Source organism: Hylaeus anthracinus, unplaced genomic scaffold (assembly GCF_026225885.1).
Source record: "Hylaeus anthracinus isolate JK02 unplaced genomic scaffold, UHH_iyHylAnth1.0_haploid 11981, whole genome shotgun sequence".
Taxonomy (NCBI): domain Eukaryota; kingdom Metazoa; phylum Arthropoda; class Insecta; order Hymenoptera; family Colletidae; genus Hylaeus; species Hylaeus anthracinus.
The window spans coordinates 2,776,199-2,789,112 of NW_026534329.1; the positions used below are offsets into that span (position 1 = coordinate 2,776,199).

At 40.6% G+C, this 12,914-nt stretch overlaps 1 protein-coding gene across 1 annotated transcript in view; it reads left to right on the forward strand.

The window, feature by feature from the left end:
• LOC128885395 (serine/threonine-protein kinase tricornered) overlaps nt 1–12,914 on the forward strand; it is a 249,157-nt gene that overhangs the window by 123,014 nt on the left and 113,229 nt on the right. The window lies entirely within an intron of this gene.

The window sequence follows — 12,914 nt, forward strand, 5'->3', positions numbered from 1 at the left end:
AACTCGTGGTGTGTAATACAATGGCAACTTTCCGTGGGTGTGCACGCGCGTTAACCTTCCATCGCATAATGTGACCAATTAAGGACACGATAGAAACAACCCCTGCAAAATTAACCAAGGAATACTTGTAGGACTTTACCGTGACATTTTCATTTAGGGAGTTATTCGATGGATATGGTTATTTATTGTTTAACTTGAATATTAATTAATTGGTGAATATGTATAGGTAACGAAGAAATAGATTCTTTTTGGAAGATAAAATAAAATACAAGGATTTCTGCGTTGCGCACTAATTTGCACACTACTTTGAAAGTTATTAGACGTACAAGGAAGAGACGTTTAAAGAAACCTCGCAAAAATGATCAAGCCATGAGTGGGACCTACATAAGATTAATACATTCGCGACCGGCAGATATTTTACGTTTCTTATCGTTTTCACTGATCACCCTCAGCATGAATAAAAATATTATAGACAAACCATATCGCAGAACGACCATTTTGCATGATATTATACAGGAAAATAATATGTAACCACGAAGCACACCACGGACCACATTATAACCGAAAACGATAAAGGGAGAAATAATACGCGAATGCTCCGAAGCTACTCACCGTGAATTATTTTTAAAAATAAATTCACCTATGCTGTACGATACACGCTAGATTTAAAAAATGAATACGTACACGTTTCACGTGACATACATTCGCACAGAGTAACCGTACCACTTTCTGTCCCAGCAACATACTTTTTAATGCCCTCGCGGAGAAGGGGGTGAGTTTACATAAAATGTTGCAACCTGTTTTCGCGGTAACCATTGGAACGCGGTTACGTGGCTGCAACATTTTGTTAGAGGAGACACTTTAAACCCTTGAAAGGGGTCGATTTTAATGCGACAGCGCGCGCTACGTGCTCGCACTGAAAAGTTTGCAGCTTGTGTCGCGAATACCAGTTTACTTTTGACAAAATGGAAACATGCGTATCCACGCCGGAGGATTCGCTTTCACGAGTGTTCAAATTTAACGACTAGTTGCTTTTGAACAAGACGCGAATTCGTGAAACATTTCATTTTATTCTTGTTTGCGTTATTATTTAGATCCTTATTTTCGGTTGACTTCGAATCGCGTGGAATGATGCGAAATATTTCGGATTCATAGAAACGAAACCAAATAACTTTGGTACGTATCTGTATACGTAGATGCATGCGGAATCCATAGATGTTGACCCAGACTCGTAGAATTTGTTTCCCGGATCGCTGGGATCGTAGAATCCAAAAACGACTGCCACAAATTTGCCAATGTACGAATGCCTTTGGGCGCACTCGATTTCAATGTACCCTCGACTCGTACAAATCTACGTTTATTTTATTCAAACCTGATCTAGATGTACAATTACGGCTATTGGAATTGAAAGTTTTAATTTCGAAGTATGGATATTTTTAAGGTTACAGCGAATATTATTTCGACACCTAGAAGAGAAATATCGAAAAAAAGAAATCGGGCTCGACCAGAGGTGAATTTTTCATAAACTTCGTAGCTTTAATATGCGAATAACTCGACTCGAAGTCAGAGCTTATTAATCGCGGAGCCACCGCGTAATTTAAACTCAGAGCCTCGAAAGTATTTAATAAGTGAGCAGCCCTCGCTCGATTCTGGGTCACTATAGAGCGAATGGGAATGATCAACGACCCATTCGTTACGTCGGAATGTCAACAAAATTTATCGTCGAGGCAATGCCACCATCGACTGAAGTTCACCTGCCCTTCGATGCACAATTGCATCGCGTCTGCACCCTTCGCGTTTTATCTTGGCTCGCCTCTCTCGACCCACTTTCTTAACAAACGTACATACGTCACCTCCTGCGTGACATTGCCATTTTTATTGGGTATTTGCCGGGTAGTAACTTTTGTTGTAAAGAAAATGAAATTTCAAGCAGAAAAAGGCACCAAGATAAACAGCATTATTGGCCACCGATGTCTAATACAAAATTTATGCACACTTTCATCTTTCATTCTTATAGGGTTTGCCTAGTTTTGTTCAAAATTGAACGATAACAATTCCTTAAGAACAATCGTAGATGTAACAACAAGTCTTAACTTTAACCCTAAGTTTGCACTCGAACTTTCTTGGTTTTCTCTACAAACATTAAATATAACATAAGCATTAAATCAATGAAACATAGAATCGCATTCAATTGAAATCTGCAATAACTCTGAATTAAAACATTTTAATCTTCGGTACAGTGTATTATTAGTATGCCCCAGGGGCTTCGAGTACAATGCCAAGCTTTGTCGGTGAGGAGTACTTCGAGTACAAACGATTAACTTCTTACTGAACACGAATTTCACCTGTTTTCTCGCGAGAATATTTGTTTCGCTGCTAGGAAAGTGTCCATTCGACGAAAATATTATCCACATACACTTCCGCGGGCTAGACTATGCAATGCTCGACAACCTATCGACTGGGAACGCAAACAAATCCAGTGGATCGCTCGTATCTCTCTTCAGAGACCACTCGACGCGAAATGCGGAATTTATTATACCTGTGTTCGAGTTGCGAGAAATATCGGTGTTGTTGCCGTTAATTCTGTGTCACTGGGACGCGATTTTAACGTAGCCCCCTTATACAAACGTAACCTGAATTCTTCATCGAGCACGGATGAACCTAATTTTTTTCGAATTCATTTCCAAATGTTTTTATATATACAAAAAGGAAACCAATAGTCGCCGCGAGTAGGTATTATACGCTTTGCATCGCCCCGTCGAAGTTACGAGTGTAGCGATTCGAGTGGCGCCAAACTAAAAAACGCGTTTTTCGATTGGAAATGTTTTTCAATTTTACGAATGTACTAATATGGAGAGTTCAGGATTGCACTTGTAAGAAAGAAATGCACATTTGCCTTTTATGGACATTTTTGGAACGTTTCGATGAATTTGTTGATGGTCCTCTTCAGGTTCGAGAAATCTTGTAATAAGAAATATGGTGAATTATTGTTTAAAAAAATGTAAGATGGATAAAGAAGTAACTTCCCTTTTTTTTTTCTTTTCATTCGTTTTCATCCGGATCAAGGCTCTATCAAACGTATTATAAGCGACACTTGAAGAGAACTTTTTTACAAGTTACTATCTTGGTCCCTTTTATCGCGTGATTTACAAGCAATGGTGACTTAATAAAAACTGAGACTACGATGCTCTACCTGAAAGTTGGAGCGAATTATAATGGTTTCCGTCAAAACGGCAACCGGAAGAGATGGAAATGCTGAAGAAAGTAGGAACGTTGCGTTTTATAACGCGAGCCTGTTTCATTAAAAAAGAAAAATACACAATGCCTGGGAGATGAAATGGAACTTTCAGACGCTCGTCTTTTAAGTGAAGTTTTAGACGCTGGGAACATAAGAGAGTTTAATTACAGACAGTGTTCGTTATGAATTTTCTTCCGTGCAAGCGAGTCCTTCGTTTTTTGTCCGCGCAAATTGTAAGAACTGCTACAAATGAAGACAGAATAATAAAGAGAAACGATCTACTTACTTTGCGAGGAATTACAACCAGAATATTTATTAAAAATATGTATACATTCATATTTAGAAAGAAATAAGTTGCAGTTTACATAGTAACCCGAAGAAGACAATCGATATTGCTTGCTATTTAATCATTGCTATTACATCCTTTTCAGAATACCTTTCAGCAACTAAAAGTTGCATAAAGAGTAATTAAATTAGTTACTCTACATTTGCAAACTTCGTATTTCGAGTTCCCTGTCGCAAAATTTCACGCGAAAATTTACACAAGCGTTTCATTAATTCACCCACAGAACTAACGAACATGTTTGCTTATTAATATCCGTGGGATATCGTTCAACGAGTTACCCCGAGTTGCAAGCTTAAAATATTCATAATTCCTTACAAATTAATCGAGATGAAACTACGTGTTCGATAAGTTTCTGCTTCCATCGATATACGTAATTTATGGAGCACACAAATATTTTTATTTCTTCCAATAGCTTAATTTTATTCAAAATAGCGTTCTTAACAAGGATGCTGTTTCTCAAACTGTACCCTGACGATATTGATAATTTCTATACTCCAAGTAACTGAAATGAAAATTTAACTGTTTTTGATATCAAAATGAACAGCTAATTGGTTAATAGAACGAACAGAATGAATTGAACGAGAGGCAAGCGTGAAACGGTTCCGATATTTGCTTTCTGCGTCCCTTCGACGCTAATTATTCATCTCGCTGTCGCATTAGATTACACGGATGGGGTTGGCAACCCTTGTCCTTCGTCGTCGCTCAAGGAATTGACGACAACGGTGACTGGTTGCTCCAGGTCGACTATTCCGTGGATAACGCTGTGTATGCGTCGCGCTTTTGCAACAGCCGCTCTTCGACCCGGCGCGGCCCCTCAGGTAATAGCATCGCATCATTTTGAGTGATTTTACACTCCTCCGGCTCCCACGTCAATGCCCTCGATAAATTAAGAGCTCGCGATAAAGGGAAGGACAGGGTAAAAAATAACGGCGCACCCTGACGGCACAATGGAACCGCGTCAATCTCGGCCCAGACTGCTCGACACCGAGCCATGATGGGTAAACGATCCGCGTGTCCGTGTTTGATGAAGGTAACCCAGTCCTGGAGCGACGTGGACAATTCTTGTATTTATTTACAAATTGGGAAACTCGGAACTTATTTTAACTTTGACCTATGGTTTATATCATTGAAGGAGATCAGGAAATTTTAACGTGGCCGAAATTAAAGCAAAACGTATCTTGAATTACAAATAATACTGTAAAACTGTTTTGGAAATTCTTTTAAAAAAATCATAATTTATTCATCGTATAACAGATACGGTCGAAACGTCAGAATGTTATTTAAATTCAGATCAAATGAAAAGTTTTCTTGTTTCATTGGTCTTTATTACTAAAGAAACTTTTCCATCTTCCAATCCAGAGGAATATTTAAACCTTACCACTGAACGTTTGTATTAAATTCAATTGAAATTGTGAATTCCAACTTCGTAACTGTCGCATAACTAAAATACACGCCTATATTGATGCAAATATTCGTGCTGTTATTTTAAATTAATCGTTTTATTTTCAACGTTCAAAACGTCGAACTACGTCCAAACGTAGTTTGGATTCATTTTTTTTTTTTGCGTTACCTCGCGCATGCATTTTCGTAGAGTAAAACATTGTCGGGCAAGTACGAAAATTCCGTATTTTTCCATGGCGTTGTACCATCGCGAAAAGCTCGGACAAGAAGCTAAAAGAAAAGAGTAGTTTTCACGAAGTGCTTAACTTAATGGAAAACATTGCGGATAAAGTTTGTAGAATTATTTTCACAAAGGATTTTTAATATTCTCTGGATTATTCCGCTGCTGTTTTTTACCCAGCGTTCTTATTTTTTTTTCTCTCTTATTTCATACGTAACGAGTAGAGACTTTTAACGTTAATATTTTAAATCACACCTAAGAGCTCGATTATTGCTGTGTACGTGTTCTTATTTCTCGAGGGTTATCAATTCTCCCTATCGATACTTTTTAATCCATCGGCTGCTCCGTTACATCAATTTGGCTTACACTTTTTATTGCGACTCCTCTGCCTTTCGCTCCTCTGTTTTATGTTCGTCATACATCAGCCGGGGGATTACCAACGCGAATGTGCAATATGCGAATTGCACGTATCGCCCGTGCCAGTGTAAGCGTAATTTCATTTTAACTGAATTTTTACTTACGACCGAAATTAAATATTTTATCGAGAAGGCAGTGTGGGTGGAATATCATAAATTATGGTGAAAAATAATAATAATCTAATCTGAATTTTGTTTCAAATAATTAAAAATTGAAGGAAGTCTTATAATTACATTAAGCGTGACGAAACGCAAAATTGCTAAGTTAAAAAACATTCTGATAGAAATTAGGTGCTCGTAAAATACGCTACCATGCTAATTTGAGACTAAATCATTCCTAATACACAAAAATGTGCTATATACATTGTGTTCAAATTCTGCTAAGACCTACAAGCTATCGTTTCGGTGTCGCGTGTATTATATTTACAGGAAATATTTTCACACTGGCTTTCGATGTTTATTTTCGACTTAATCCGAAATACTGTACCTACACAAAATGCGTGCTTCATTTCGGGTTGCTCGGTGAACTCACAAACTCTCATCGAAATCAGAGTTGGACGTGGACGTTTCTTGTTAGTCGAACGTGATCGCGAAATGGTAAACATCGATTGAAAAGTTTAAAGCGGCAGTTGACGCACGTTTAACCGCATCGGAAACGAAATTTACACGGCAAAACGGATTAGTTCGAAAAGTCAAGAGGCCCGATCGTTTCGACGATTGATCAGCTTTGCATTTAGTGATCGCGAAGCGGATGCTGCGGTTGTCCGTCAGTCTGACGATACGCTGCGACATATCGAGCACGGCCGCAAAGACGGTATCAGTCGTGGACGATCCGACTGGACGCTATTGGTGGATCCGATACTGGTGGAATTTGTCGCGATGCGATACAGTTACATAAGTAGATCTAACGACACCTGGATCGATCGCGTAGGAATTGCCTTGTTATGGAATGCAAACACTGATATACATAGCAATATTAAATTATAAACAAAAATTTATTTCAAGTCTCTTAATTTTATTTAATCGAAAGGAGGCAATCCAACTTCACTCTCTTGCGTATCACGGATAAAATTTTGAAACTGTAACAGATCAACTTCCTGTAAATAATTTACCTAACTGCTAAAGGATTCTTTGTGTTCTCTGTTTAATATACCTGTACACCGATATTAAATTAAAAATTTAAATGGTCATCGAAACGTTAATGAATCCACGAGGTTGCGCAGCAAAAACGTGTTGATAAAAAATAAGGTGCAGCGCACGCAGCGTGGAAAGAAGATCGCAGGGGTGTGCAGAAGAGGGAGCAAGCGGGAAGCTAAAAGGGGTGGTAGATGGAGCCGGGCAAATGGTAAATATTTCAGCCGGCAGCATACTCGACGAAACGAACTCCGGAGCTTACGTGGTATAGGTCAGGGTTCAGCCTAGCCAGCCTCTGCTAAAACTAACCGCGTAAAATATACAATGCACGGAAATCCACTCGTGCGCTTCCTGTTCCCTTCCTTCTCCAACTCACGCTGACTGGTTTCACGATCCCCTTATACGAGACGTGTCGAACATCTGTTGTAAAACAACGCAGAGGCGGATCTATACGCCGCGCGATTGCTTTTAAGTACAATTGTCGAGGCCCCACGAAAGTTACGACTCCAGGAGTTTCTATTCCAAAGTATAAAACTGGGCTTCGCCGACCCTTGAGGCGAACCTCTGGTTTATCGTGTGGTAAAATGAGTTATTTTCAGCAACGTGCGCCTTGGAATGCAATCGAAACGCGAGATTCAAATTTTACATTGTGATTTAACGATACTTGTAGATGTTCCAAAGTATTAGCATTAAATGAGAGGTCATGATAAATTTAAAGAGAACAAAATTTTCTTTCAAACACATGCTTCTTGTATTCTTAAAACATTTGGCAAAAGCGGAAGCTTCTTAAGACGGCCGATATTTTAAGTAAGAACAGTCTCAAACCAGAAAGTACGGTTCTCGATTAATTTGGTGATCACCCCCGCGAGACAGGAACTCTCCTGGAGCAGTGGTACATTTTAATTTACACTGTACTTTAGATAGCGAGCACGTCCGACCGTGGAATAAGTTACTTCGACCTTGGTACTTAGTACTTTCTTATCGTGCGTTGGTTGCATTAGTGTTGGTAGCGATGTAAATTCACGGCGAGATAATACTCGAACATTTCACTGGATGTAATAGCGTTCCTGTATTATTTTCCATTAAAAGGATCACGTTTAATCGTGACTCTTATAATGTTCCCAACGAGTTTTCAATAATGTCTCTTCTCTATTATCACAATGGATCTTTCAGTTTTAGTTTAGTTTTATCAGTGTTTCGAGAGATTGAATCATAAAATTTCAGCGTAAAAGTTTTAATGTTAACAGATTGCAGGCTGTCCCTGGTTTGCTTGAATGTCTGACCAGGTACCGTTCGCTGTCCTATTCTACTTAAACGTCTACTCGAATCGAATTCATTTCACATTGGTTGGTGCGATACAAAAAATAATTAAATTATTACAAACGAGTAGCCAAAGATCAATAAATCGTGCGCTTTCACGCAACTCTGACTACCGATTCTCGTCCCCCCAAAAAATTGTACTCCACGTTCTCGATTTGGTTATGACCGCGGTATCGCTCAGTTCGGTTATGGCAGCGGACACGGGCCACCTTCTACGACACCCGATCCATATTTCAAGCAGAAAACCTCAACGCGCCGAGTAGAAGTGCACGCGAACACGGAACTGTCCACAAAGTACGGCTCAATAATTCAAAGCATAGGAGCATACCCCTTTTAAATATGAAACACGCCGTCAGCGGGGCTCGCTTCCGTTTCCCGTTTAAAGGAGCCAGCGAAACGTGTTAAGAGTTAAATTCCCCCGTAGCGCGAAAATCCTAGATTTAACCAGCATCAGCGGCCTTAACACGGATTATCCGTACGGCGTATCTATTATACCGTACCGGTCCCGCGACGATAAACGATGCTGATAATGGCGGAAGCTTGTCCCGGCGTTGATATTTATAATGCCGCCCCGACGCCGGCACGCCAGCTGTCTCTGCAAATCCTGAGAAGCATTCGCTACACCCGCACCTGCACGTAACGCGTACACCTGGACGGGAATCACGTACACATCGGCAACGTGACACGTATACTTACACGTACACCTGTATTTCGGGGGCTTTTTCTCTCCCCCAGACGAGCGTCTGGGGAAACATGTTGTCAAATATTCTGGAAGTGCCCCCCGAGGCCTGTTCCTCCGCGTCTTTGGATTCATCTCTCGACCGCTCGTTTCCTTCCGTCCCCGAAGAACATTCGGCTACGACGACGCCGACAGGCCTTTTCGTTCCGACGAGACGCCACGCACGGCCATCCACGGGATATTTCAAATTTCACGTCTCAGACGTGAGCCACGGTCGCAATAGTAAATTACGGTCCTGACTCTGCGCGACGAATAATATCGTACGACTGACTTTGCGCGAAAATATGGACCAAGAAGAAGAAGTCGAGACATACGTGTCGCCTGGTATAGGACGGATGTATATACACGTTTGGACAAAAATTTATATTGCTTAGAATTGTACGTGGAAGGTCTTCCAAAAAGAGTTTCAAGATTCTCTCCATTCACTTTGTAAAGTACGAATTGAAACTCATTGGTGTTTGCATTTGTTCTTTACGTTCGTATACATTCCGTAGAGAGCACAGAAATGCTCGGTTCGAAGTAAAAGTTTGCTTAACACTTTTCATGCTCGAATAATTGAAACTGTTCGGTGTTTCCTTTAGAGGATTCCCCGATCGAGTATTAATCGCGAAGCAGTCAGGGAATAGTGCGGTTTTCAATTAGCTCGGAAGAACGGAGCTGAAACAAGCGTGGATCGCGAAATAACCGGGATCTCCGACATATTTGCTAATCTGCATCTGGTGGTGCTGGTACTCTGGTTAAAGGGCTAAGCAACTTTTAGCGTGGCCGTGGAGACGCAAACGTGGGACACGGTCTAAAGCGAGATTAGCCAACTTCCTGGGCGGATAGCACCAACGGAGTCGTACGCTAGATATCAGAACTGAGCCATTTTGTTCTACGCTGCAACGTATCGGTCGTGTAAGCTGCCGTGCCCCCCGTACACCCGTTATACCAACTTCCAAAGTGACTTACCCAAATTTACATTTACGTCGTCGTGAACACCGCCGGAAAATCGTACCGTCCTTATCTGCTTCAGCTTGCCAGCGAACGGAATCGCGATATTCACGGACGATTCCTGTCAAACGATGCGCAGCTGCGACTAACGCGTATTACTCTGCATTTCGATACTTTTCCCGAACTCTCGTGTTCAGCTCTGTGGCTCTGTGCAGCGAATATGGCAAATCTTATCATATGGTGAAAAATAATTAGATTCCATTTCTTTTATTATTATTAACCTTTAGTGCTCCATTAGGTCCTCTTTGACACCATGTACATCAATCTGTGCCATAGCTCCTGGAGCGTTTGACTGGTCGTGGTAGGTTTAGTGTTAAGTACAGTCGAGAAGTTTTGCTGATAGGAACGAATTATCCGCTTGTTCGTGTGATGTAAAAGGGTTAAAATTGAAAGTGCTTGGAAACACCTTTTAATCTTTTGAATAGCCCAACCCCAATGATATCACCATCGTCCAAACAATTCTCCCAAATCTGCCCCGGTGGCCTCGGTAGTTCACAATTCGAGAAGCTCGCGAATTATTCGCGAAGATACGAAAGATTCAGATTTGACACGGGTCCGTGCACCGTCTAGATTGGTTCTGTCTCTGTACGTTCGGCGAACGCTTGCATCGAATTCTAAAATACGCGACAGCATCGGAGCCAGACATTGATTCCAGACGTCCCGTCCACCTTACCTCGATCAATTTGGAGATTGGCGGCCATTGGAATTGGAAATGAAATTTGGTAGACGCGCACACGAACGGGGACCAGCAGGCGCTAACATGTTACGCCGTTGAACCGGGAGAAATGTATTGTGCGCCGACGGGACAATCGATTCTACGAGCACCGATTTATGTTTACGGTCGCTGAGGATACCTATAGACACCGGGGATTCTCTCTCTATGGCGTGCATAAAAACAGGCACGATTCTATTCAACGGGACGCTGAAATAAATGCAACACGAAACAGCTGAAAGGCGGGAAGAAGATTTAAAACGAATGCATCGGAGCCAAAGTAAGAGGGCCTGCGAGTACGATAAAAAGAGATTGATCGTTCGAAATACGTCAGAAGTTATTTCCTAATCGATTCTCCCATACAAAAGAATATTCCGATATCCTTTCGAGGGTTCAATTCACGACAAGAATCCATTCTGGTCAATAATATCGAACCCCTTTCTCTTCCAAAGATTCAAAGACTGTCTCTCCGCCTCGCCATGCGATCGATGCTTCAAATCAGAAACTGAGTCAACTCGCTCGCAAATTGATCAACTCCGCTTTTTGAATTTTGTTAAACGTTGACGTTTCGAAATATATCCTCTATGTATGGATATCACAATTTTCATTTCCATTTGTGGTACGATTATTTTCTTCGTTCATGCGAAAATCGTATTAATAACAATTCTATATCAAGGCTTCCGATGATAAGTTCAACGACGACTCTTCTGTTCCATTAAATGTCCTGAACATTGCTGGAAAATAATTTCGTTCTCCGGGAACGGCACAATCTCCTGCTCCCTCAATGATTCGAAGAGCCGGAAGAAGGAACGATAACAGGTAAACAGAACAAGTACTCCGGAAGATCTTAAAACTGGAACAACCTGCCGTTGAGATGTACTGAAGTTTAATCAGAATAAAGCGCTGTAGCGGAGAGTCGTCAAGTTCTGGAATTTTCGTCGTGATTTATCTTCAGGGCAATAAAAAGCCTCGCTACGGCCCCCATCCGAGTCGAGTATATGATGCATAGTGTTAATAACGTCCGTTCTCTCCTTCATACTTTCGTGTGCGACACACTGCCGTCCGCCAACTGTGTCGCAGTTTTTCCTTGTTCCTGTACCGCTACTGTTTTCCATCTTCCTCGTCCCGCGTGTCTTCTTTCGTTCATTTCCCTCGGCCTTTCTCTACCTCGTTCTTCAACCCTTTGTGCCAGTGGTTCTCAAACTAGGCGACGCGAGCAGCCGTGACACTTGCGCGTGGTTTCGAGTAGGTCTCGCGTACGAAACCTTTGTGCATTCTTAATGTTAAGCTCGGGGACATCGGACTGGAATTGTTACGAAAGCGTACGCGGCTGCATTAGGTAATTCATGCAGAGCGTCAGACTGTGACGGCGGATGTCAGACTGTGACGGCGGCTGTCAGACCGTGACGCTGACCGTCAGACCGTGACAGTGATCATTGGACTGTGATGGTGTTTATTAGATCGTGACGGTGGTCACTGGAGCGTCATCATGATGAATATAATACAATACAATGCAATGCAATGCAATGCAATGCAATGCAAGTGCAAATGCAACACAATACAATAGCGTCACTCTGTGATGATCAAGCTGATTCTCATTGGATTTGATCTATTAATAATAATATAAGTAAACTAGTGTTACAGATGAATTTAACAAAAATTTAACAAACTGTTATGTTAAAATTTACATGTTTGCAGTTAATTAAACAATGTATAATCTAAGCTAAATACTACTATATAAATTAAAGAGTACTTGTATAATAGAACTATTACGATATATATTCGTATGAGACGTATTCAAATCTTCTATTCATCGAAATGTGCAGTAAACAGTATTTATTTTAGTTTATTTAAAAAATGTTTACTGTTATTCCTACTATTATCGATTTTAGTACCAGTAGCGCCATCCGCGGGAAGACGCCCAAGTTTGTCGTAAAAATAGTTTCCGCTTTTCCTCTGAAAGATGGCACCACCAGCTCACAGGTTGTTGTATTAAATAACTATTCATAAAAATGATAAATTTGGCATATTAACGCATGCTCTTATCATTTTATTATGTTATACATTCATTATTTTATTCAAATTCAAGCTACTTTTATGGAAAATAAGTTTACGTTACGTTTATTGCAGATAGTAATTATAGGTTTGCAGCTAAACTGACCAGGATACATATATAAAAACAGATGTTTAAATAATACATTAAAAACATATATTGTGGTGTTATGAAGTAGAAACTTGTATTAATTATAAATTTATGAAAAATAAAGAATAATTTATTAAATGTATCCGTGGCGTCATCTTTCAAAAACGGTGGAAACTATTTTCTCTACAAACTTGAGCGTTTTCCCACCGATGGCGCCTCTGGTATAAAAAAATCGCACACACAGAGCCGCTT